At 41.0% G+C, this 24,367-nt stretch overlaps 1 long non-coding RNA gene across 2 annotated transcripts; it reads right to left on the reverse strand.

Moving 5' to 3' along the window:
* Positions 1–9,417: 9,417 nt before the first annotated feature.
* LOC112957803 lies at positions 9,418–22,359 on the reverse strand. Of its 2 annotated transcripts, none has more exons than XR_003251276.1 (3): positions 22,289–22,359; positions 17,674–17,831; positions 9,418–9,503 (listed from the first exon to the last, which is right to left on the reverse strand). It is a non-coding gene; the product is annotated as an uncharacterized LOC112957803 (long non-coding RNA). The 2 variants fall into 2 exon arrangements; XR_003251275.1 differs by lacking the exon at positions 9,418–9,503 and adding an exon at positions 17,445–17,484.
* Positions 22,360–24,367: the final 2,008 nt, after the last annotated feature.

Raw genomic sequence — 24,367 nt, forward strand, 5'->3', positions numbered from 1 at the left:
TGTCTCCTTAGTGTTTGGAGGGGATTAAGTTCAGAGTTCATTGTGTTGTCTGTCATTTTAAAAAGATTAGATAGTTTAGTTCGGCTCCTACTGGCAATGTAAGAGTCTCTGTATTTATTGACTGTCTGGAGTCATTATCAAAGCTTCTAAAACCAATCGACACCTTGTAAACAAAAATCCCATTATTTTAGTGATCCAGATAAGATTTACATGGTATTCACATTTTTCTTATGATTGATTGAGTTGTTAAGAGAGATTCGTACTGTAATGGGTACTCTGATAAATGATTACAAATGTAATTAGCAAATTAAGCTTTACATTGGTTTGGAAAACATTGAAAAAGGTAACCAACCCTTTTCTATACCAGACACAATTTGAAGTTTTGGATCAGGAAAATTCTGGGAAAGGTTTCAAATTTTCTTCCATGAAGAAGAGCTATTCAAAGGGTAGAAATGATATAGTAATGGGGGGATTTTTCTTGGGATTGTTAGTAAACTGAGACAGCACCTAGAGAAATAGCATGAAAGCACTAAAATATTAAATTCTGGGAAGGTAGAAAGAAAAGTGCATACCATTATAGTGCTTCTGTACCAGTTTCGAATTGTGGGAACTACTTATTTTTTATATAACCACATAAAATCATGATGAATGAAGCCCATACTTCAAAGAGGCTTTTTGAAGAAGCGGTTGAAGGGGCTGAATTTGGTTTTGAGAAGTGCCAACACTGAGCGCCAAGGCTGTCACTTGAACAATCCACATTTGTAAATATTATGCACAGGAGTAGCCCTGCTGACAAAGCCCCGAGTCTGGCCTCCCTTAGTCAGATGCTATAAATACAGCAGGGAACCTCAGTGCATCGCTGAAACAGGATGTACTTCATTGCAAATGGATTAGTAAGCCTAATCAACACACTGAACAAGTTCAAATCAACCTATAAATTGTTATATATAATTGTTAAATATATATATTTTAATATATATTATATACAAAATAACAGTATAGTTTTGTCACTCTACTGTCACAGCAATGTTCTTTTCATCAGGATCATAAAAGGAGATACGTTAGTTAAAGTACTCTAGGGAAGACAATCATTTTTCTTGGACCTGATGATATAGTTGGTTTAAAAAAAAAATGTTTCTGAATACATGGGTTATAGTGAAGACTGACTGTGCAGGGCTCTGGTTTCAGTGCCAGCCGGTCCCTGTTGGATTTCAGATCACAATGTGCAACAAGACACTTTCTGGGGGGATTCTTCTGCTGAGCTGATGTTTACTGACATTTGATAAATACTTGCTACTGCAGATGTTAATCAAACAGTGTTAATAAATCAGGCAGGTTTGTTAAAACCTTATATGTTGACAGTGCCAAAGTATCCTGTAATCTATGACAAAAGAATCAATAAAAACACATGAAAACATTACCACTGTGGGACAATATTGATTTTTGTCTTAGGAATACTTACTTGGCTCCAGAACTGAATCATTAAAGTCAATGGTGAGTCTCCCATTGACTTCACTGGGGCTTGGGTCACATTTTGAGTCTGAGGATTCCCAGTTCCCAGGGTTTTGCAGGAGTAGAGCAGGAGTAGAGACCTGGATCTTTGCCCCATGCACCTCTGCCATAAAAAAACAAAAAAGGTGTGGGAGATGTGACACAGCTCTGTCCTCTCACTTACCTGTGACTGTGTCTCAAGGGTGTATTTAATGTAGATCTCTCTCTAAATCCCACTGAACTGAAATTTAGGAAATAAAAATCAAGAAAGTCCTCATGAAGGGGAAAAAAATAATCCCTTCCACTATATTACTTAAGTTTGTGTGACTTGGCTCTTCAACATTAAATCATCCTCTTTTTTGTCAAATTTAAACATGATGCTTTAAGTAATGCCCTTCCCCATTGGAATAATTTCTCAAAGAATTTATAACCTTCAAGCTAAAGGTCTGTGTAATGGGATTACAAGCATAACAACTGCACAATGGAATCATTAAGGGTACTTCAGTTACATTTACTTTCCCAGTGCTTGAATTTATTGCCACACTGTAAAGTCTCTATTCAGAAAAAGATACATTTACCTCAATTTGTAGAGCAGGCTTTGCCTGAAAGAGATTAGAACTAAAATGATCTGAGGTAGAATCAAAGAATTCCATCTTTTTAATTAGTCTCTTAAAGGCAGGAGCACCTAATACAAATATTTAACCCTGTTGTTGAACACAACTGCCGAAGTCATCAAGAGGAAATTTATAGGGAGCTCTAAAGTCACTTGACAATGACTTTCTTGGGTTATGACTCCTCAAATTGCTGTTTATTGCCAATAGCACTACATTTGGACATACATAGGATTCACGGGATTAGCGTACTGTCCTGGTAAAGATATTTAAACTTCACTTTAAATGAGATATGGTAATTGAACCCTTTTCTTTTTGTGTAAGAAGTGCCTTTAAACAAGGTTAGCTATTTTTATACACGCTAATGAATCACTAGCTAAAAAATCTTCTTGGGCAGATGCCAGACTTGTATTTTACCTGCTGTTCTTAGTAAATATACTGCATGATATGAATGGAGAGCGGGAAAAAGAACAGAAATTACTGCTTAGTGCCCTAATAAGGACATTAAGAAACCATTAACTAATATAGCTTGAAATACTTCAGCATCAATGGGTTTAAAAATGAGAAGAAAAATTCCTCAGCCATTAGGTAGTTCAAAATGAGCCAGTCTAGTTCTTAAAAAGCCACTTAAATATTTTGTTTTTATGTGAATGAGTTTGATAAACTCTCCAGTTTTGTGAATGGTCTGAGGCACAACAAATCTCAGCTGAGAGCTGGAGGTTGCCCCTCCATTTGGGATGAGTCCTTTCAAGCTGGGTTGGAGAACACTCATGATTCACTAGGAGGTTTGGCTTTTGCAAAGCCCAAACTGTTCCTAAGGTGCTGAAAAATAAGGGCGAGGTCCCAGACTTCCTGCCTGATATTTCCTTGCTCCTACTCTCCTCAGGATAATAATTTTAAGATTACTTTAAGTAGTTAAGTGCAACAGAGAGCAGTTCATGGCTGGAGTCGGTCGAAGTCCCGCGCCGCAGGGCGCCGGTCTCGTGAGCGCCTTTACGGAGCCCTTCCCTCCTCCTCCCTCAGCTCTGGGGCCATCTCAGCAACGTTTGCAGCAGTGTGAGCACACCATAGCCCTGGCAGCCACAGCACAGACTAACATAGGTTGAAAATTACTGCCAGGCACCTCTTCCCAAAGGCAACGTGGGAAGGATTTGCCCTCACAAAACTTGGTCCTAAATATACAACTGCTCAAGGACTGTCAAAGGTCCAAGGCCAAACTAACCGTTTCCCCTTCTCCCAAACTATCTGAAAGCCTAACTGACGAGAAGCAGCAAAGACGTTCCCAGCAATAACTCAAATCCCCCAAGCCTGACATCTCTGCACGGCACCGGGGCAGGAAAGGGAAGCACCAGGGCTGCAGCACAGAGTGCAGCCCCATCCTCACCATGGTGGAAGTGACACCCTTGGTGCAGCACAGCAGCTTGGCTTGTGTGGGGCAGCCATGGGCACATCAATCCAGCGCAGGTCCCTTCCCCAGACCATGGGAGCCCTGGGGAATGACTGCAGACTTGTGTGGTTTTCCTGGGCTGAAAGATTCAGCAATAAAGCACTCATGGATCGACTCTTCTTAGAAGCTTTCATTTTGACCATGCAATGACTTCTTGGGGTTTTTTTGGTTTTTTTTTCATATTGAAAAGAAGTGAATTTCTGGGCACTTTAGATTTCTAGGATGGGGCACAATAATGTAACATCTTCTGATTTTGTGTTACTTACCTACACACCCAACGGGCATATTCTGATTAGATAATCTTAATGTCGCACTTGAGCACAATCTTGCAATGCTATACAGCTGGTATCTCATAACGCGGGGACCTGCTGAGATATTCTTCATTGCACTTGCTGTTTTTAAAAAGAACTCATCCTCTAGTGTTAAGAGGCAGATCAGGAACTATCTCTCCCTACGGCATTTACACAGTTAAGGAAGACCTATGGCCATACACCCAGCCATCAGTTGTTCAAGTGCTAAAAGGCAATAGGTCACTAGACACTCCCAAATTCTCTAAGTCTGGAGAAGCTGTAGAGGAGAAGTATTTAGCTGAGTTCTATAATTTAGGAGTATCCTACTGCAGGCAGAGAGATCAACTCCAGTGAGAGAGATCAGTGAAAACCAAACCCACCTCCCATCCCAATCCCTCATAGAGCTCTAAAAGAAGATTTTGAAGCAGTATGAAGAACATTTGTTTATTACCTAAAGAAACTCTTGTTTTCATTCTTTTTCTTATGCTAAAAAATACAATATAGATCTTCCCTTTTCAGTCCTCAAAAACTGAGCTGATCAATATAAAATCAAATACTTGGTTTACTAGGCAGGGACTTGAAGACTCATATAGAGATTACCATAAAGCTCTTTAAAACTGTACGACTGTATTTGAACTCTTTAAAGTTGGTCTCTAGTCGGTGTTGAATCCCATTTTAGACCTTCATCCACTACTTTGTTAATCCAGCTCAACAACTATTCAGCAAATTGAGTCCAGATAACATTGCCTATTTAGCCAGCTACAACTTGCATGTATGTTTTTGAAAGTCTTGTTTTAATTACATATAATGCCATAACAACACAGTAACCAACAACCATACCCGCCTTTGGCAAACACTCTTTAACGAGTACAAACTTTGCTGGCACAGTAAGCTCTGTCTTCCCACTGCAATTCCTGTACTTACTTTGCTTCTGGGTTTCTCAGTACTTCTGAAGCAGCCAGCAACAATTCCAGTTTCCACTTTGTGTCTCTATAATAATAAACATGTAAATTTGTATGTCCTGCTGTCCCCAAGTTCAAAGTGCTCTTTTCAAGAATACCCTTTGCTCATCCTTACAACTTACTGTGGTGGAAATGCCTCTGAGTTCAACTTCAATCTTTCTAGTTAAAATTGTGTGCACATAGAGAGGTTCTTTCTGATTGTAGGCACCCTCTCCAAAGACTAATTAATATAAAAGCACAGTGCCGTGAGAAATTAAGAGTATAAGTCAAGTGTCCATATCATCAGACTGTATTTACATAGGTATATGGAAAGGATTCAAATGGCACCTTACTTATTTGTTTAACGGATAAGACGAATGACTGTCTATGAGTGCAAAATTACTTAAGAAAGTAGTAGCCATTTGCTCAAGAATCCTTTTTCATTACATTAAGTATAATGGAGAACTGAATATGTAAAACAACTGCTATATAATTGACACATTGTTTTCAGAGACTTTAATACTTGACTTTTTTCAGCTAGCATCTGACAACTACTGCAGCAGCCGTGATGATTTCTCCTGGGAATCCAACCACTTCTGGGCTTCCTTTTGCAATGTATTGTGCTGAATAGTATGTTCTGCAAAACTTAATTTTCATGATTTGCACTTCCAATTAAAAGGAAATATAACAAACTCAGGATTAAATATTTCCTTTTTTTGTGCTTACGTGGCAATTTCTTCAAAATATGACTTCTGTGAAATCTTGCAGCATATTCACAGTGTTATGTCACAAAAAAAAAAATGTTATTAAGTTGTTATTTATACCTGCTCTATATAGTGATAAGTAGGATCATTAATATATTTTGACTGGAGAAGCATTATGAGATTTAGTGGGGTCTTGGTGTAAAGGCTGAGGATTCTTGTGGTATTGAGCAATCCTCACCAATAGAGAGTTCATACATCTGGCCCCGTGCCACACTTATTCCATTAATTTCTCTATATAAAGGGTCTAGAAATAAAAGTTTTTGATTAAAATGGCAGGTGAATTAATTCACCATTCCCTAATTCAAAAAGCATAGGCTTCATATCATTAACTAGAAGCAGAGTTAATTAGACTTGTGGCTGCCCTTCAAATAAAGTCATTTATGACCCATGTCTCAAATGCTTCATGCTTTTGTGCATCTGGCAACATGTGGAGAGGAATCAGGGTGAGGAAAGCAGTAAAGGTCTTTTCCCATCATCAAACACACATTACAGTGCAATTATACTTCCATATTTCTTAGGATAAACCAAGGGATAAATGACTTTTTGATCCCATCCCAAAATGTATCCCCACTCTTAATCAACCAGCTGTGAGAATTACATATAAGTATCCAAAAACACAATCACTCTTTTTCTGCCTCAAAGGTCACTGCCAAATACAACTTGCCATAAAAAGAGAAAATGACCGAGATCTCACCTACAAGTCAGTGCCACATCACTAAACCAAATCAGCTTATTCCAGGAAAGGAATTGCCAAAAAAATGTATATATATAAATATATATATATATATATTTGCAAGTGGAAGAATAAGAAGACATAATGGCATTAATAGTGAAAATAAAAATGTTTTAAATTATTTTAAAACTCAGTTCCAATAAGCTAATGCAAATACGTTTCATCTGAATGAAACAGGACATTGCAATCAGTAATGAAGCACTTGGGACATTTTCTTGAAGTGTAAGCAAACCAGAAGTGTGATGGAGCATCTGCATGTTCACACAGGTAACAGATGTAGCAAAATGAAATAAAGTGACCTAGTTGGACAGATACATCTGTCTCACTTTGTCAATGTATATTATGTCTGAATATACATCAATTAATAAGCGGTCACATTTTTGCCTTTTTGTAATGAGGTTTTATTGGTTTTAACACCCAACAAGATAAGGCTACTGTAGGTATTTCCTAATCCCACACTCTCGATCTTCCTGGGTACTGTACAGATTTGTTCCTTGGAACAAGCCAATGCAAAAAGCAGATGCGGTGGGACTGCTTGTGCAGAGGACCTCCGGGTGGAGGAGTGACCATCCCCATGCTCACTGCTCCTCGAACCACACCACACACGCGAGGTGACGCTTGCAGTGCCCGCCGAATCCATGTGCCGGCTAGCGCTCAGCTCCCTCAGCTGGGAATTACCTCAGGCAAACTGGAAACCAACAGCACACTGCTTCACCTCTCTTCTCTTTCCCCCAAAAAACATGCAATCAGGAATTGAACATATGAGGCAGTAACTTGACGTACAGAGACAAAAATCTCTAAGATGAGTGTGGGAATAGTCAGTCCTTCCCCACCTGAAGCCAGTCATTTAATATATACCTGCAATGCCCAGTAAGTCACACTGGTAGGTGAAAATCTATCCATGTTTATTACTCAAGATTTTCTATTTTTAGATCTTAAAAAAAAAATCATAGTGAAATTAGTACATCTTCAGTAACTCCCTATAAAAGCACCACTGAAGACGCATTGTCTACCACATTACATCCTAGGTTAGCTGATTGGGAGCCACACTGCCAAAGCACACACACAACTTAGGACTGGGATAAGATACGTCTCCAGAAGCAAACACAACAGCTTGTTCTCCAGCAGGTTAAAACAAGATAAAAATAATGATTTGGGAAGCAAAAACAAATCCTGAGTGTATTTAGACATGGCAACGTTTTGTTTTTTTAAAAGAGCCTCTCATGTTTACAAACGGCTTCAATCCCCCTGGCGTCTGCACATCGCAGAATCATGAATGCACCTACTACCCTCCTGATAAGTGAAGAGACACCAGCTATTTCACAGATGGGAGATTGAAGCATAGACTTATTTTTCTTTTTATATTTTACCCAATACTAAAGAGGAAATCAGGGGCAAAGCAGAAAATTGAGTCCACATTTCCCCACTCCTAGCCTACTACTTTTAATACAGGTGCACTCACCCTTTGCAAAAATGATTGTTCCTGGCACTTACAGGTTCTATGGGGTTGGCAAAAGCAAAATAAGGAAGTGGGGAAGAGCATGAAAACGAAAGAAATACAAGGACAGCTCAGGCTTTTTTTTTATTTTTTTCTTTTTTCCCCTCCTTCAATCTCAAACTTGATTTAAGTTCACAAATCAATCTCTAAATAAAATGAGCTGACTTATTACCCAAATTTCCTCTTTTTAAAGCAGATTAATAATTATATCTAACATACCAAACAATAAAAAGAAAAAAAAAAAGAAGAAGAAAACAGTTTTGGAAGCTAAACATCTGTGGTTCAGTTTCAACTTACTGCCAAGGGTGCTCTTACGGAGAACTGCTGCCCAGTGGGTTGGTTTTGCTGCCCTCTGTCTTCCCCAGGACACAAGTTCCTGACTCTTTCCAGAGCAAGAGCAGAGACTGACAGAAAATTAATCATGTTCCTTGAGCATTCTCTTTTCCTTCTTTGTCTCTCTGATCTAGTTGACAGTCAGGTCAAAGAAGCCCTGATCCTGGTACAAGTGAAGGGACAGGCAAGTATGGCAGTGAGTGCAAAGCAGCAACCTGCTTTTCAGCAGCAGAGCAGTGTCACAGCAAAACTAACCTAACCCCAAACCACATAAATTGAGGAAAATCTGGTCACAAATTAGGGTTGCTCTTTCTTTTTGACTGTAGAGAGGAAGAAGGGTCTCCCATCGTTTCTACCCTTTCTCACTTGGCAGGAGTATTTTTCCGAGCTGGTACCAGCTCAGCTGGGCAATGTCATGGTTTTCTAGGGAGCTAAGACTGTGGTGGGGTAGGTAGAGAAACCCATTGCTGGAAGAATCATTGATTCAAAATATCCACAAAGAGGGACTTTGCAGATCAGCTTTGTAAACAGCAGATCAGTGCACTGCTGGACTATCTAGTACAATAAGTTCAGGCCTGATCAGGCATGAAAACACGATCACATACATCTTGGTTAATCAGTTATAATATGTTTACCCTTCCAAAAAAAAGAAAAAATAAATCAAATTTTAACTCACAGCATGAGTGCGTGATGTGCTTTATGTCATGGAGCTCTGCATTTCTGAGCAGGTACAAGGTTCCCAAAAAACAGAATTACCATCTATTGCAGCCACAGCTGCAAACTTACGCTCATTGCATGGCAGCTTGTCTGCTTACTACACCGTAATTCCTTCAGCTTCCAGAAGGCAACAAGTTGCCTAGGAGGGTGTTGTTTTCCAGTTTAGCACCAGTTTAGCTCCTGTAGCACCCCAGCAAGATGGAACAGCTTGTGGTAAATGCAATAGCCAAGAGCCTGAACAATAGCAATTAGGGCAACAGCCTAAATCCATTCCTGTGGTGTCTCTGGAAAATGTGTGAACAGTCTTGCTAGCCTGGTGATAAGACGTTCAAATTAACATGCTTTTGCATCCATGGGAGCTCTGCAGCAGGCCCCAGCTAAGAAACCCTTAAGCTGCTGCCCAGCTGACCTCAGTCACGTTTCAGCAGGACTTTAAAGCTGGCACTATCTTGCAGGTTTTCCTATGCAGAGGCACAATCCCAGACAGGACTGAGATGGGAAGAATAGAGAGAAAAAAAAAACAGGATTTTTATTTAAAAATATCATCTTCATTGGAAAAAATGAATCAATTCAATTGATCAGAGGTCTCAGATCAGCTTACATACATGGTAGCCAAGACCTCCCTCCCCAAAAGAAGGGCTTGAGATTTAGGACGGTCTGAGGTGCCACAAAGCAGGACTATGAAAAAAAAAAAAAACAATTTTCAATATGTGTGCAAATGAGACACTGCCAATCAGTATCTGCAAACTTCAACCCAAGCACTGATTATCAATTACTGATCGAAAAAATCAGGTACTTTTCCTCACAATGAAAATGGAAGAATTCTTCAATAGGTGACAGTATATATGTTTGCTTCCTGCGGGGTGACTCTTGGCTTTCACTTTTACTATATATTCAAACTGAAAGAGATGGGCAGGAAAGTTCAGCTTCTTTGGAAGGGAAAAAAAAAAAAAAAAAAAAGGAAAGAAAGAAAAAGAAATAAAAGATCCTCGTTTTTTGTGAGGTTTCTTGTTTTCTGAACAGCAGCAAGAGCTTGTTCCCTACCAAACCCTGCTAAGACTCAGAAACCCAGCAGCGCGCAGGGTACCCTGCACCTTTCCAGGCTTTCCTCAACTCCAGCAGCTGAGAAGGATCCATTAGCCTACACCACATGGGGAAAAGGGAGAGAGGCAGGATGGCTCAGCAAAAGCCCTCTCAGCTTTCCCTGGCACAGCAAGGCAGGGTGGAAACCAGTGGCACAAGATGACAGGATAATTTCCTAGCACTCTTGAAAGGGGAGAGGAGCAGCTCTGCTGGTGTCTGCCCTGAGCTGGCATCACCCCCGGGCCGCCTGGTTGCGCCCCTTACTGGCTCCCACAGCACTTGATGAAATCCTGAGTTATCTTTTGTGCTCAGCAACCCTTACAGCAGTTAAAATAATGCAAAAGAAAGAAAACCACACACATGCAAAATGCCAATGCACAAAGCAGTTCCTGCCCACATTGTCTTAATATGACATTTTTCACAGGTAAGATGAGGCAAGTAGACTCCTTTTCCTGATGACTAATCCCATCTGTTTTTCCTTTTGGTAGCGCTCGGGGATCAGAGCAAACAAAGAGCAGAGCGTGTCACATCAGGGACGGCTGGTGGCTGTCGGAAGCAAGTCTTGCCCGGGGCACACAGGAAGCTCCAGAAACGGGTGAGAAGCAGCAGCCTGGCTCGCAGGCAGCTGCAGGGCTCTGCGACGGACACTTAATTCGCGAACGCAAACCTTGTCCTGAGCTAAAGGCACAACAGAGTTAAGTGAGGGAATGCTACAAGGGATGAGGAGAGGGTGAAACCTGGAGCAGAAGAGCTGCTGCTCAGAGCAGCCGTGTCACGGCATGGTGTGGAGAAGCTTCTTGGAGCTGCCTGCGGAGACCAAGCTCTGGAGCTGCTCCAGAGTGCCACAGGAAAGGGAAGCGCAGGCGCAAAGGGGGCAGAGCAGGCCCACCAGCTGCCGCTGGCCTCCTGCCATAGCCGTACATAGCTGTACATAGCTGTACATAGCTGTACATAGCTGTACATAGCTGTACATAGCTGTACATACAGCTCCTGCCATAGCCGTAGTGCTCAGAGCCCTGGGCACGGCCCACGAGCCTGCCTTGACACACGAGTGCCCTGATAACCACCCCCCAGTTTAGAACTGCCCCAAAAGCTCATGAGGTGCACGAAGTCAAAATTGTGGCGCGTTTCTGCAAAGTAAGCAGGGTAGGCAGACAAGACAGCGGTCGGCGCCAAGTGAATCCTACTTGGGTTTGTTGTTTTTTTTGTTTGATTGTGCAAGTAATATTTTGGTTTTCATCTTAGTTTACATAGTAAAAGCAGGCAAAACATGTCACTTTTTTTTTTTAAAAAGGCGATAAATATAAAAACAAGAAGTGAAACAGTGCAGATACCTGAAACTAGAGCAATTCTGCCAGCTTTGCTGCACTACCAACAGAAATAGTCCTGTCCTGTTTAGATAGACTTTGTTTTGCTACATGACTGCATATGCAGCAACGTGATATCAAGTCCTGAGGGTCCCCTCCTTTGATGAGTTAAGCACACAAAGGCCCACATTTTGATGCAATCTGATATCATATATTTAAGTCCTAGACAAACTGCAACTGTGAGGAAGTGATAAACAGAACTTCCTGCACAAAGCTGCCTGAGATAACACTTTCCATGGACTGGAAAAAAAGAGACATGATTGCTACAGAACTAAAAGGGAACTGTTCTGCCCTTAATAAATAACCCTTTCTTTTTCACGTGGCTATTGCAAAAGCCTAAGCACAAGTGACTAAGATTCAGTAAGCTCTGGCGCAGCCCTACTTGCACATTTCTGAAATGGTTCTTTGAGGAACTGCGCTCAGTTCTTGTCTGTCCAGACCCGTATCTTCCCGATGGCTCCCGTTCTACAGCTGGAGGTCCGCTGCTCAGAAACCTTCCAGCTAGGAATATTTCTATTGACATTTTTAAGAAAGCTCAGTTTAATCAAATGGAAGAATAAGGGGTAATTACTTAAACAATAAGACCACAGTCTCTAATGTGGGGAAAAAAAAACTACAGGAAACATCACTTATTCCTTCTCATTGGAATTTCCTCTCAATTTCTTGGAGTCTGAGGTGACATTAACGGAAAATTTTGATTTCATGTATGTGTGCTCCTGTGCCTATATACAAAAATTTCTTGGCTTTCATTTTGTGAATATTTGGGCAGCCAAGTTTTCTTCACACTAGAACTTGTGGGGGGAAAAGTGAACTTCAAATATATGCACTTAATTTGTGCATACATTGTGCATACATTTCTTTGAATTAGAAGTTAACACGTGTTTTAAATGTATGATGTTCCTCCTTATGTAAACTGATCAGAAGACAGAATAAAAATCCATAGATATTAACAAACTGAAGCACATGTAATTGCTGGTGCAGGTACCAAGAATACGGAATAATCTGTACACCAGTTGAGAGGAAAAGTGCAATTTCAAGCAAAGAATTCTTAAAATTTCTAAGTCACTTATCAATGTAAAAAGAGACAAACTTCTGTAGATACATGCGTTTTGGATTCTGCTCTAAGCAAGATGAATATCTTATATTCACTTCCTATCTAGCGCAACATGGATTTGAAAAACAGACTTGCACAATATCAGAAAGCAAAGGCAAATCACTGAAGCCAGAGAGCGTTTCCACAGATGCTCCTGCAACAGGTATTGCACTGTGCAAATTATTGCTGTAACCTAATGTGGTAGCACCCTAGAGCCAGCCCTGTCATAGAGCAAGATCCCCTCGCAGGCCCTGTCCAGGGAGACCAAAGGAATACCAGCTCCTAACGCTACACCTATTCTAATATAAAGAAAGGTCTTTCTTAACTTTCATCTTAGAATCATTGCTCTTTCTATCTTATTCTAGCCTATGCATTTCTTTCTATAATCCAGCTTGTACTATTTTTTTAAAAAGCTCAGATGGTGTAAAGAACCAGCACAGGAACAACTTCCCTACGTTAAAATGTAATCAAGTACTACCAAACATTGAAAAGTTTTAAAACTTCTGTTTCTCTTGCCATTCTATGAAGTAACAGGGGACACATAATGACAAGTTAAATTAACATGATATTCCCAGAGTTTTGCCCTGCACTAAATGAAAAGCCCTAACGTCAGCACTTACTCCAATTCATTTGAGCTCTGCACATGGCCAGGCAGGGCTGAGACTGCCCACAAGCCACATGGTGAGCTGTGACAAAGACCATGGCAGGCAGACGCCATCCAACATGGCTTTGAGGAGCGCCAGGCCAACCAAGACAGTGTCTTTATATATATATATATATATATATATATATATATGTGTGTGTGTGTGTGTGTGTGTATGTGTATATGTGTATATGTGTGTGTGTGTGTGTGTATATATATATAAATAAATCTCTTTTAGCAGTTTTCTTTTTTTAACAGTATCGCTCCCCAAGTCTGGGCTGGGGCACAGCCGCAGCAGCAAGGGAACAGCCGCAACAGTAATCTTTGCAGCAGGCAGGAAGGAGCAGAGGGGAACCAGATTTGTTGCTGAAGAAATTGTAAATGGAAACACAGCCCAGAGATTTGATTGCTGACAGCTCTGCAGTCACAGCAATGTGCGGCAGAAAACAACTGGCAAAAGGCTGTACTTTTCACACACTTACTAGATCCACTCTAGCAGGATTTAGCAACATTTTTTCCCTGGATAGCCTACTAGGTTATCCTTAATCCTACCAAGAACACACTGACCCAAAGAGCCTTACGCCATAGGAGATGATAGGCTTCATATAAGCTGATAGAAACTACCACGGTGACAGCAACAAGTAAAATTATTTAAATGAGACAGCACATAATTGGCTAGTGTTTGCATATTATTTCTGTCATTTCTACAGTATCTTGCACATAGGGAGACCCGATCATTTATAATAATCTAAATCAAAATTGATAGTTTCCGCTTTAGTCTTATACAACTTTATCCTGAGCTTTGTACATTCCCTGCCAGTGTGATTTCTCTTGCAGATAAACTAATGTAATCAGGCAACTAGTGACTAATAATTTTCAGGTGTCAGATGCTATTGAACAGCAATTAATGAGACTATTTTCCTCAGTGCACCCTTGGGCTGCTTGTTCACATGGGAACGATGGCAGAAAATTATTAAACAAACATTTTTATCATCATCAAAACAAGTTTTGTTTTCATTATACTAAGTTATCTTGAAAGCAATATTTAGTATAACACTTGAGTGACTAGTTTATTGTTACTTAGATAGGCTGGTGATAGGCACCTTGGAAAAGCTAAAATAGGTAGTACACTGAGTTATAAGTAACAAATGCTCTCAGTATCCTCCTCCCACTCTTAGTATAAATACAATTGAGAGGCTTCACAGTAGTGGTAATCTCATAATGGGCTTGAGCCCTTTATCTTGGCTATGAATGAAATATTGATTTTTCAATTGCAAAAACAAGCTTGCAAAGCCAACGCTTGGGACTGCAGCAAGAGTACCCAGCTGATGTGAATCAGTAGGTAGAGAAGTGTCTCGTGCGTCAGCAACTGATTCTTAAAACAAATAAAAAGTCACTTAAATATGGGAAAAAAAAAGAAAAAAAGATAGCAGTTGGCTTTTAGTGTTGCAAATGGAACACCCTGCCAACTTTGCTCTGCACAACATGTCTCAAGAAGCTCTCCTGGGAATGTTTATATTGTGCTTCTGCCCAGGCCTCATATTTGCTTTGAATTGTGACAACAGTTTGGCCGTTTTAACGTTAAAAGTTTCCTGTCTTTGTCATGAAAGGAGCCTTTCATCAATATCTACAGACAGCAGTCAAAAACAGGAATCTAGAAATATTACTGCAACTTTACAAGGAGACACCTGGACACACCGGCGCCTTGGGATCCCCCTGTGGACCCCTGCCCTCCCAGTCTGCAGCAGCTCAGGGGTACAAGAGCCCCTGCAGTCTCCCTATTTATGGAGGTCCTGCAGCCAAACAGGGATTTCAAAAGTGACTAATAGATCTGTCTGGCAAGTTATCTCCACAAACTTCATAGGCCTTGGGAACATAGGGAAAAGCTGATAATACAAGCTATTGGTGACAGGCAATATTTATATATATATTTTTTTTAGACAAATACTGTTCATTTCTTCTTCTAATACGATTGGATAGCGACTTTGACTGATGTGATCAAATCCCACTGCAGTGTGAAAAGTAACCAGTAGAAAGCATTTTAAAGTGTGTGTGTGTGTGTGTGTGTGTGTGTGTGTGTGTGTGTGTGTGAGAGAGAGAGAGAGAGAATTATATATGAACATAGGAGTTTCTCACATCTAAAATCTGTCGGTTTTGGTTTTGATTTATATATCTATATATCTATATCTATATATATATATTTAACTCCAAGAAGAGATCACTATTTTTATTATTCCTGAGTCAAATAAACTTTGTGTGTCACAGTATCTTGAAGTATGTTGCCTTCCATTTATAGAAAGATCTCCTTCAAAGATAAAAGTGTACATCAGATTGTGAAACGAAGACTAATCAGGCAGAAATCACAGTGTATTCCCCTGGAAGAATTAGGTAGCTCAGACTTTCAGTGAAGTGAAAAGAAATTGAAAAGTATGATACGTGTTTTAGATCATTTTGGTTGAGTAACAAATGCATTGAACTTCCTTTTTTCATAGCATAGTCAAATAGTGATTATGCAAAGTGTACAATTCTAAACAGCTAATTAAACAGCAACCCCAAACTTTTACAGATGAATAAGCTGTTAAAAGAGGAAAAAGTCCAGAAACCCTAACTGTGCTTTGTATACAACTTTTCTAAAAAAACATGATCAGCTAGTCTAACGATTCAGCCCTGCACACGTGAACAGAATTGAGTGTATTTTTCTATCGGAGCACTCTCTGTCTGAAGCTCCCAGGAGAGATACTCCATTTCCTAATGCAAACCATCAAGAAAGTAAAAGAGCAATGCAAACAACTGCGATACAACCGGGCTCTTTAGCCTCTTCATTTAAGACTCTAGCCTGGTTACGTAACACCAAATGAGCGGGAGAATCTTACTCTTTTCCAAAGGTCATTTTGAAACAACTTTTGTGTCAAGTGGGTCCTCTTCCTGACTGATATATACAGAAAAGGGAACATAATATTACAAAAGTAAGTTTGAGCAAGATCCACATAACTTTTTAACTCTGAGGGACATGTCAGATTTCTTCGTATCCACAAAGACACAGTTCTGAGACAACTTCAAAGAAGGTGACTAAACATCTGGCATCATATAATTCCAGTAGTCCTGAAGAACTATTTAGTACAGCAGAAAAGGGTACCCAACAACCAACGCATTAGTAGGTCTACATTTCATAAAAATGCCTGCAGGCTTATGCCAGCATTTACTTTGAACACATTTTTGAGAGGCCCTGGGATTCTCTGGACATTGATCAGCTAAGGGCCATTTCTTTTAAAGCCCAGTGAAGAGGTACAAGCTGTTGCTACAGCAGACATTTTCTAGGACATTTTACTACTCTTTTTTTAAGAAGGGGAAAGAAAAAAAAAAAAAAAAAGAAAAAGAAAAAAGAAAGCCAGGAGAGAACCTGAAGTGAATCTACTCCTTTGGTCAAGCACCACATTAGTCCTGTCACAGAAAGTTAATCCCTCAACAGCATAATTGAATGCCTGTAACTGTTCCTTATGCGCACTAATGGACTCACTTAGCTATGACAAAAAAAGTCTTTATTACCCCAAAATGGTTCTAATAGGAGCAGGGGGCATGGCAGCTCTCAGTCAGCCATGGATCAGCTCCCATTACTGTAAAAACTGTATTCAGAGTCATACACAAAACAAAATCAAGAGGCGTTAAGGTAAAGAGTAGGTTACTAGTTGTCCGACAAATTATCTTAAGGAAATTACTTGGTTCTTTTGGAACTAAAAAAAGCCTTGGCGTTTGTTCTTACTTTATTAGGGAATGTTCATTTGGACTGGTCACTTATTCAATCCATCAAATTAGCTTCATTTTTGGAAACTTTTAGCCTATGCTTATAATTTTTATCCTTTTTTTGTCTAAGCTTAAGAGTGTGTTATTTTATCATGCAGGCTGCCCTTGGTCCATTGCTTTAAAATAAATAAATAAATAAATAAACAAATAGAGAACTAAATCTGAGATCATAAAATACTTTAAATAAAAGCAAATAAATTTAGTAATTAAAAAAGAAAACCATAGTGCTTCTCACGTCTTATGACAGAAATGGTACTGTGTGCTATGGACACTATCACAGGTTTCCCCTCTGTAGCTGGGCACGCTGGCTCAAGCAGGCAGCTGGTGGTACCCCTGTTATCTGGGATGGAGGAGAGCTCTGCTATGTGAGACGCTCCTGATACTCTGTTTAATTTACTCTGCTATGTCTCCAAGGTGTTAAGTGAAGTCTATCACTATCCCAGAAAAGTCCCTTAGTTCCATGGTTTTCACAAACTTATATATTCCGTTTATCTTTCAGGTCTCCTGCGGATTACGGGGGACCTCATCAGAGTCAGAGGCTTAATGAGCTTATGCAGAAGACAGGTCTGAGAGCCAGTGCTCACTTCTCCCCGGGAAGGCCGCGGCTCCGGCACGGATATGAAGATGACGGCATCAGGGCGCAGGCCGCCTGGGGAGCAGGCTGGCTTCCCCCTGCAAGCTCAAGCCAGTTAGCCAGAAAAAGACTGAATATATGATTTCATGAATCATTGTTTCCTGTGGACAGCGGATCACTGAAATACAGCTAACCCGCAGCGTTTATCACAGATAACCACGCTTCTTAACACCAGACTTTCAACTGACGCAGTTATAGGGCTCAAGGGACACACTGAGGTCACTTACCATTGCTGAAACTTGAGTTTCTCAACAAACTGAAGCCAATCTAAATGCAAGCTGCTACCGAAGGGGGCAGTCCTGCTGCCACTTACTTGCTGCGTCTCTTCTTGCAGTTAGTCGTCATGAAACTATATTAGATAAGGGAACTTCAGCTGAAAATTAACCTGAAAAAAACCACACAAATGAAGCAGCGAGTTTTCACTAGTGCAAGTTTTCACAAGCCACATGGGAACAGCAACCAGAGAGAAGAGAGCCAGAAAATCCCGTTGGGCTGCAACCTTTCTTAAACAAAAAAGTACCATAAAGAAGACCACGTGCTGCCACAGGCTAGTAAGAGTATTTGCAAGATCTTAAAACTGGGCTGTCTTGTAATAGTATGTGTGCCAAGTGCTTCTGTGCTGCCTCCTACTGAGGATGATAAGAGTTCAGCAAAGCCCACAGCTCCAGGGTAGGTATCACCATTCCCATTTTACAGGTTGGAGAATGCAAGACCGAGCTTGGATTTTTCACTCAAAACAGAAAAGGCAAGCGAGTGGAAGAGCAGAAGAAAAAAAAAAAAAAGGAGAAGAAAAAGAAAGAAGAAGAAAGAAACCTCCCTGATCCTTGATTCCCACCGCTATGTTAATTAATAGATCAATTGTAACCAACACGCAGAACAAGCAGAAGTGGCCCCTGCACCTTCGCTAGCAAGCTAGGCAAATGAGCAGCTGGGGAGCCGGCGCAGCCCCGCACAGCTGCGTGCGGAGCCGGGCCCGGCAACTCGGGAAGAACAAGACAGGAACGAGGCACAGGCGCAAAGGCAGCAGGGTTTAGCAGCGGGTGCGTGAGGGTGCAGGGAGCTGCTGAGCCTACCCTGCCTCCTGCAGTGCTCTGCACGCTGCGCAGGATCCTGTGGGTCAGGAGAGCCACTGCCTGTTGCCTGGTCCCTAGCAAATCAGGAAGAGGATGTGCAGTCTGTGTTGAGTTACCCCACTCCCTCTTGGGGAAAAACATGTATGTTTTACTCCATTTTAATAAAGCACTATGCATAAAGGTAGAAAAAGATATCTTCAAAAAGATAAAGAAACTGCATAATAAAGATGTTACAAGAGAGAAGGTCTCAAACTTACTCTTATATTGTATATATTGAGATATTATCATGCAAAACATTTAAGAGCATCATACAAATGTATCTAAATCGGGGCATTTAAAAGCAGCTTGTATCTTGACCTCCTGACAGCCTTGCAGGGGCATTATCCTGAACGGAGCCATCACAGTTATTACGAACCTTCATCTTCATGCAGTTCTTTGCTTTGAAATTATTCTGATTGACAGATGTTGAGGCATAACTTCAGAACTTGTACAGAGCCATGTAAAAACATGCATTGCATTTTCTGGTGTTCCTTTGAACATTTTGGAGAAAACAATGCTTTATTTTGCTATGTAGAGTGTGTGTATATATATTTATACATATATAAACAACAATCAACAGCATATTTTCTTATCATGTGCTTCTGATTTTCATTAGTTTCTTAAGCATGCCTGTTTAAGATCAGCTAGGATTTCAGCTGTTTAAACCTACATATTAAAACTATCTTTGGCTTTAATAGGGTTACAAAATATCGACTACTAGCACCATCTTACGCTCACTTTCAGTGAGCATGATGTATCAGCATGCATGATAGTAAAAGCTGCAGGACAAAGGATATTCAGGCTTCACCTGTTTGCAAGGCACATGCTAGTTGGCTGTTAACTATTTTTATCTTGTGGTTTTATAGCCTCCACTGCCGCAGATGGACAGTATCTCTCCTCGAAACCTCAAAGGTTGGAAAGTTAATGTGGGCCTTTGTGGTGGCACCAGAGAGGTTGCAAGAGCTGATGAGCACAAAGCTGCTCTACCGCCAGGTCAGATTTTGTGTGTTCTGACTCGTTTCACTGACTCTAAATATTAACAAGGGTGTTCAGTGCTCTTTTCTTTTTAGGGAGGTCATTTTTATTTATAGTATATTACATTCCAAATTTTCTGAAGTTCCTCAATTGTGATCCAATGGTTTATAGCGTACTCAATTTTAAACAAGTCCAAACCCTTCGTTCAGTAAGTCAGTAACCCAAATAAGTCAGGGTTCATTACTCCAGACTTTGGGCAATGTCTTCTGTTCATTTCAGAAAAGATCACATAGAGAAAGACTTGGGCAGAGCTGAGGCATCTAAATCTAATCTGTGTACATCAACTCCCTCCCCTAACGTGGAAGAGGATGGGGAGAACTCAAGCAATTTAATGGCCCTGCCTGGTGCTGGGCTTGGATGTGCACCCCTGCCCACAGCTGTAACCTGCACTGACAGCCCCAGCACTTGGTTTAATATCCTGTTTAGCAAATCTAGAGCACACAAAGTAGCTCCCTGCAGGCTGTATTGACAATAAGATCATTAGCTCTTGAGGCCTAAAAAGGAATAGAAAATACTAATATTATTTTATCGGAGTTTTAGGAAACAACATCAGACTGCTGTGCTAGTGCCAGTCACATTTTCTTACCCTCTTATTTCAATCATGGAGGCCGCATTTTGATGGTAAACCTGTTAGCCAAAACTAGTGCTTAAAAATACAGTTATCTGGTCTTTGCAATTATCTAGCTTGAAGATATGCAAATAATGGCTTCTTCAGCAGCATTTCTAACCACTAATAGAGGAGTTGTTTTATTGAGCCAGGAAGTTGAGAACCTTGCACAGAGGCGCCCATTTCTGATAGGAGGCAACACAGCAGAGCCGTATAGCAAGGGACAGTGGGGAGGCTGGTCACGCTACGCTGTGACGGAGCCAGAGGCTCTAATGAAGCCGTGTGGCACACTTGGTTGTGTGTCCCAAGGGGCTGTGACCCCCTTAGGTATGACTTGCTGTGCGGTACCCCTTAATTTGCTTCACTAGGAGCCCTGCTAGAAGAGATTGAGTGGGAGCAGTGATAAAAACAGGATAGAAGTTCAGTGGAAGTGCAGACATGGCCTGGGCAGACACGTGTTGTGCCTTTCTCTGCTCCTTCACAGTCTCCTTGATTTAGAGATCCAGATCAAGGAAGCACCTGCATGTCTGATTTCAATGCTCCACAGCCAGCTGCCATGCCAACTGCTTCCTCCCAGTCCCTGCACCAGGACATGGATGAGACTGACCGGTAACATTCAGACATAATAGGGCCATAAAGAGTAGCTGAGGGAGATTAAAACTGTTCCCGAGGCATTGGTTTACAACAGGAGTGCCCTATGTTAAGTGGGCTTTTCCCAGACAGAATAGGAGCTAGAAATGTGGGCTCCAATATTCTGTTCATGTTACAGAGCTCCTTTAGGCTTCTGCCTGCCTTAACGCTGGCACATGTTTGAAATAAACACATCTTGTTAGAGCAAATGTTTCAAAGGTGATTTCATCCTCTGAGCTTTTCTGAGCTGAGTGAACTGGGATTAGTGCAGATCTTTGCTATGGACCCACTGCAGTCCTGTCAATACAACCCGAGCAGCAATCCCCCTCCAGAAGCAAGGAGGGGGCTCTGCTCTGCCCTCACCATAACCGAGGGCAGGCGGTGACAGCTCAATGAAGGGCACCTAGGAACTGCCTTGGGGACCTCTTACAAGGTCCCCACCAAACTCTTGCACACAAGAGAGCCTCCTACGTACCATAAACAATATATCACAGTCAGCTTCCTTAAACCCGCACCAAAGGGCCATTTGTGTCGTGATCACAGGCATTTCCCCCAACATTTTCATCTTTGTTGTTTTGATCTTTGATAGCACGGGAAGGAAATCAGACAACTTGTGGATATTGCTGCTACCCTTCAACTGGACTGATAATAGGTGTGGAAACATAACACACAAGAATAACTTCCTGAATGAAACAATATTTAGCACGTATAGCAGCTTTTGTTCCTGATGCCCAGAGGATATATAGTTTTTGCACAGTTCTAGTGACTTTTAAATGACCATAAAGAGCACTAAGAGATGTGAGTGCTCTCTTTGGGAGGGAAAGGCCAAATTAGTTGTTTTCTTTCAACTCCCAAACAGAAAGGATAAGCACATACACGTTAGCTCCATTTTTCTTAAGCCATTTGTATCATAACAGGAAGTCTTACTCATTCTAAATTTTATGTTGAATTGTTTAACTAGAGCTATGATGAGCAGTGGACAGAACTCCCTGCATTTTTATTCCATAAACCTGGACTGATTTTCAGGACAAGAAGGTGATCCATCAGTCAGCTGAAACACGTTCAGCTGTAAGAGCGAAAACATGATGCTCCCACTCCCCAAACTTAGATAGAATCCTGCAAGATTTTATCTTGCACTCAATTGTAAAAAGAAATTTCTGAAGAGTTTATCTGTCACAGAAGATTGAATATTATACTTATAAACCAGACAGAAAAAAATGCAAACTGAACAGTGAAGTTTTCTCAAGTATTTGGGCTTTAAATTCTTGTAAAACAAATAATAACCTGAAAACATAAGAACAGCCACGTCAGGTCGGACCAAAAGTCTACCTTACTAAGTATCCTCTAGCATTGGAGAAAATAATTAATGGTAGATAATTAAGTACAAGGGCAGGGCAATAACAAAAACTGGGGTGAGGGGGCAAATTAAAACAGCATCTTATAGACACATACACTTACCTGTATCTTTAGTTATAAATGCTAAAGGGCAGCAAGGACCTAACCAGTCTTCACCTTAGCTCTCCAGAGTCAAAGCAAAGGAGGGGCCCATGCTGGAGGAAGTAAATTAAAGCAGAAGAGAGGGGGAACAGGTGCTTCTTATTTTTGTTCATGGTAGGTGAGTCGGCTTGTCATTTCCTGAGGCAGAATTCACACCATGATTTCTTAGAAATCATGGGGTTTGTAACTTTATTAAGCTTAGCTTTTCCTGCACATACTATGCTGGAAGGTGAGGAGATCTATTAGATACTTGCAGTTACTGTGGACTTAGTATCTTTGTTCTGGTGCACGTGCCTGTGATCTCTCACATGTTATTGTAAAATACTATCATGATACTTTTCTAATCTAGGATCGATAATTGACAGGACCGATGTCTTCCCTGCCCAAAGTGGTTCTTTCCCTAGTTATCCGGCTCATCTGAGGTAGGAGACTCATGGAGCCTGGCAGCTCATGGTGGCAGAGCAGGCTCATTGCTCCCCTGGGGCTACAGTGGATAGGTTTGCTGCCTCCAACATAGCCATTATGAACTTCTTTTATTTCTTTTAGCAGAACAGTTGTTTCAGCTTTGGCTGGAAAAATGAAGGTAAGTGTTTGGCATCCTATGTGAGAGAAAGCCAATTTCAAGTACAAAGATCACCTTTTCCAGTGGTATGCACACCTAGTGTGGTTTTTCACCCCGTTCTCAGCCTACATTGTAGTATCTGGTATTTGCAAAATGACATTTAGTGGAAATTAGACCTGCAGAATACAAGCTACATTCTCTGAGAAATTTTATGGTGTCATGAAGGACCATATTGGACCTTGTCATGCTGTTGCCCCACTGTATTTTGTTTCATTTATTTCATCCTAGAATACCAAGGATCATATCTGTTCCTCAGTCCCTCCTGCTGTCCACTTGGGTGAACAGTGAGCATGTACAAGATCAGGACCTAGACAGAGCAGTGTCTCTCAATCTTTAGTTTAGAAATTTAGAAACATTACTTTTTTAAAAAAACTAAGTAAAAATACAGTCTTAGAAATCACTTCTCAGAAATGTCTTTGGCATTAGGCAGACTGGATTTAAAGCATGATCCAATCTCAGAGTTTTTTCAATAAAACTACATAAAACGGTCTGATTACTGCCCATTTACTCTTTCTGGGTGCGCTTGAGGCTAAAAACTCAGCTTAAACCTTGAAGAGTGGTTCTTGAGCAATGTCCCTTCCTCTGATTTTCTGAGTGTGCTGAGCAGTGTTGTGGCAGCAAGGACTGTTGCACTGAGACATCGTGGGGTTCACACCCCAGAGATGGGCAGCGATGCCGCCCCACCTGCTTGGGGACATGGGATCTATGCACATTCACACCTCCTCAGCGAGTCGAGAGCTCCCAGTTAAACATGGGGAGGTGAAAAAAGATTTTTAAGCTGAAAGACAGTGCTGGTACCTGAGAAAATGATGATTAACTGGACATAAGAACATTTAAGATGGCATTAGGAGAAGACTTAACTATCAGAGGAGAGTTTCTGAGACGGCTTCCCAGGTCCATGTGGGGAATGGGAGGAGACCGGGAGGGAAAAAGAAACTGTGATTTTAATGTAGTTCCAGTCACAGCCAACAATCTATATAAGCAGAGTAGAAGACTAAATTTGATGAGCTGGGAGAGTTCTTCCTGTTCTTGTTTTTTATTTTCTTGGGTGCATCCACCCACACCATTTACCCCTTAAAGTTGTGTCCAGGGCAGCTCTGAGAACTGCACATGTGAACAGCAGCTTCGTCAGTCAGGTTAGAGAACTGTGAAGTGCAGCTTGTGCCACCTCTGCTAAAAACAACATTAAAACTCTGAGTCCCCACCCTTCAAAGTCAGGAAATCAGAGAAAAGCAGGTGTCCTTCATATCACAAAAGTTTTTATTTATGTTTCAATTTTTAAAAATTCTTTAGATACACCAATATCATCTTTTCTAACTTTTCATAGAATCGTTAAGGTTGGAAAGGACCTCTAGAGATCATATAGTCCAACTCTCCTGCATATGCAGGGTCACCTAGAGCTTGTGGCACAGAATTGT

The sequence above is a fragment of the Nothoprocta perdicaria genome, unplaced genomic scaffold (genome assembly GCF_003342845.1).
Source record: "Nothoprocta perdicaria isolate Ctin4 unplaced genomic scaffold, notPer1 scaffold_111, whole genome shotgun sequence".
In the NCBI taxonomy this organism is placed as follows: domain Eukaryota; kingdom Metazoa; phylum Chordata; class Aves; order Tinamiformes; family Tinamidae; genus Nothoprocta; species Nothoprocta perdicaria.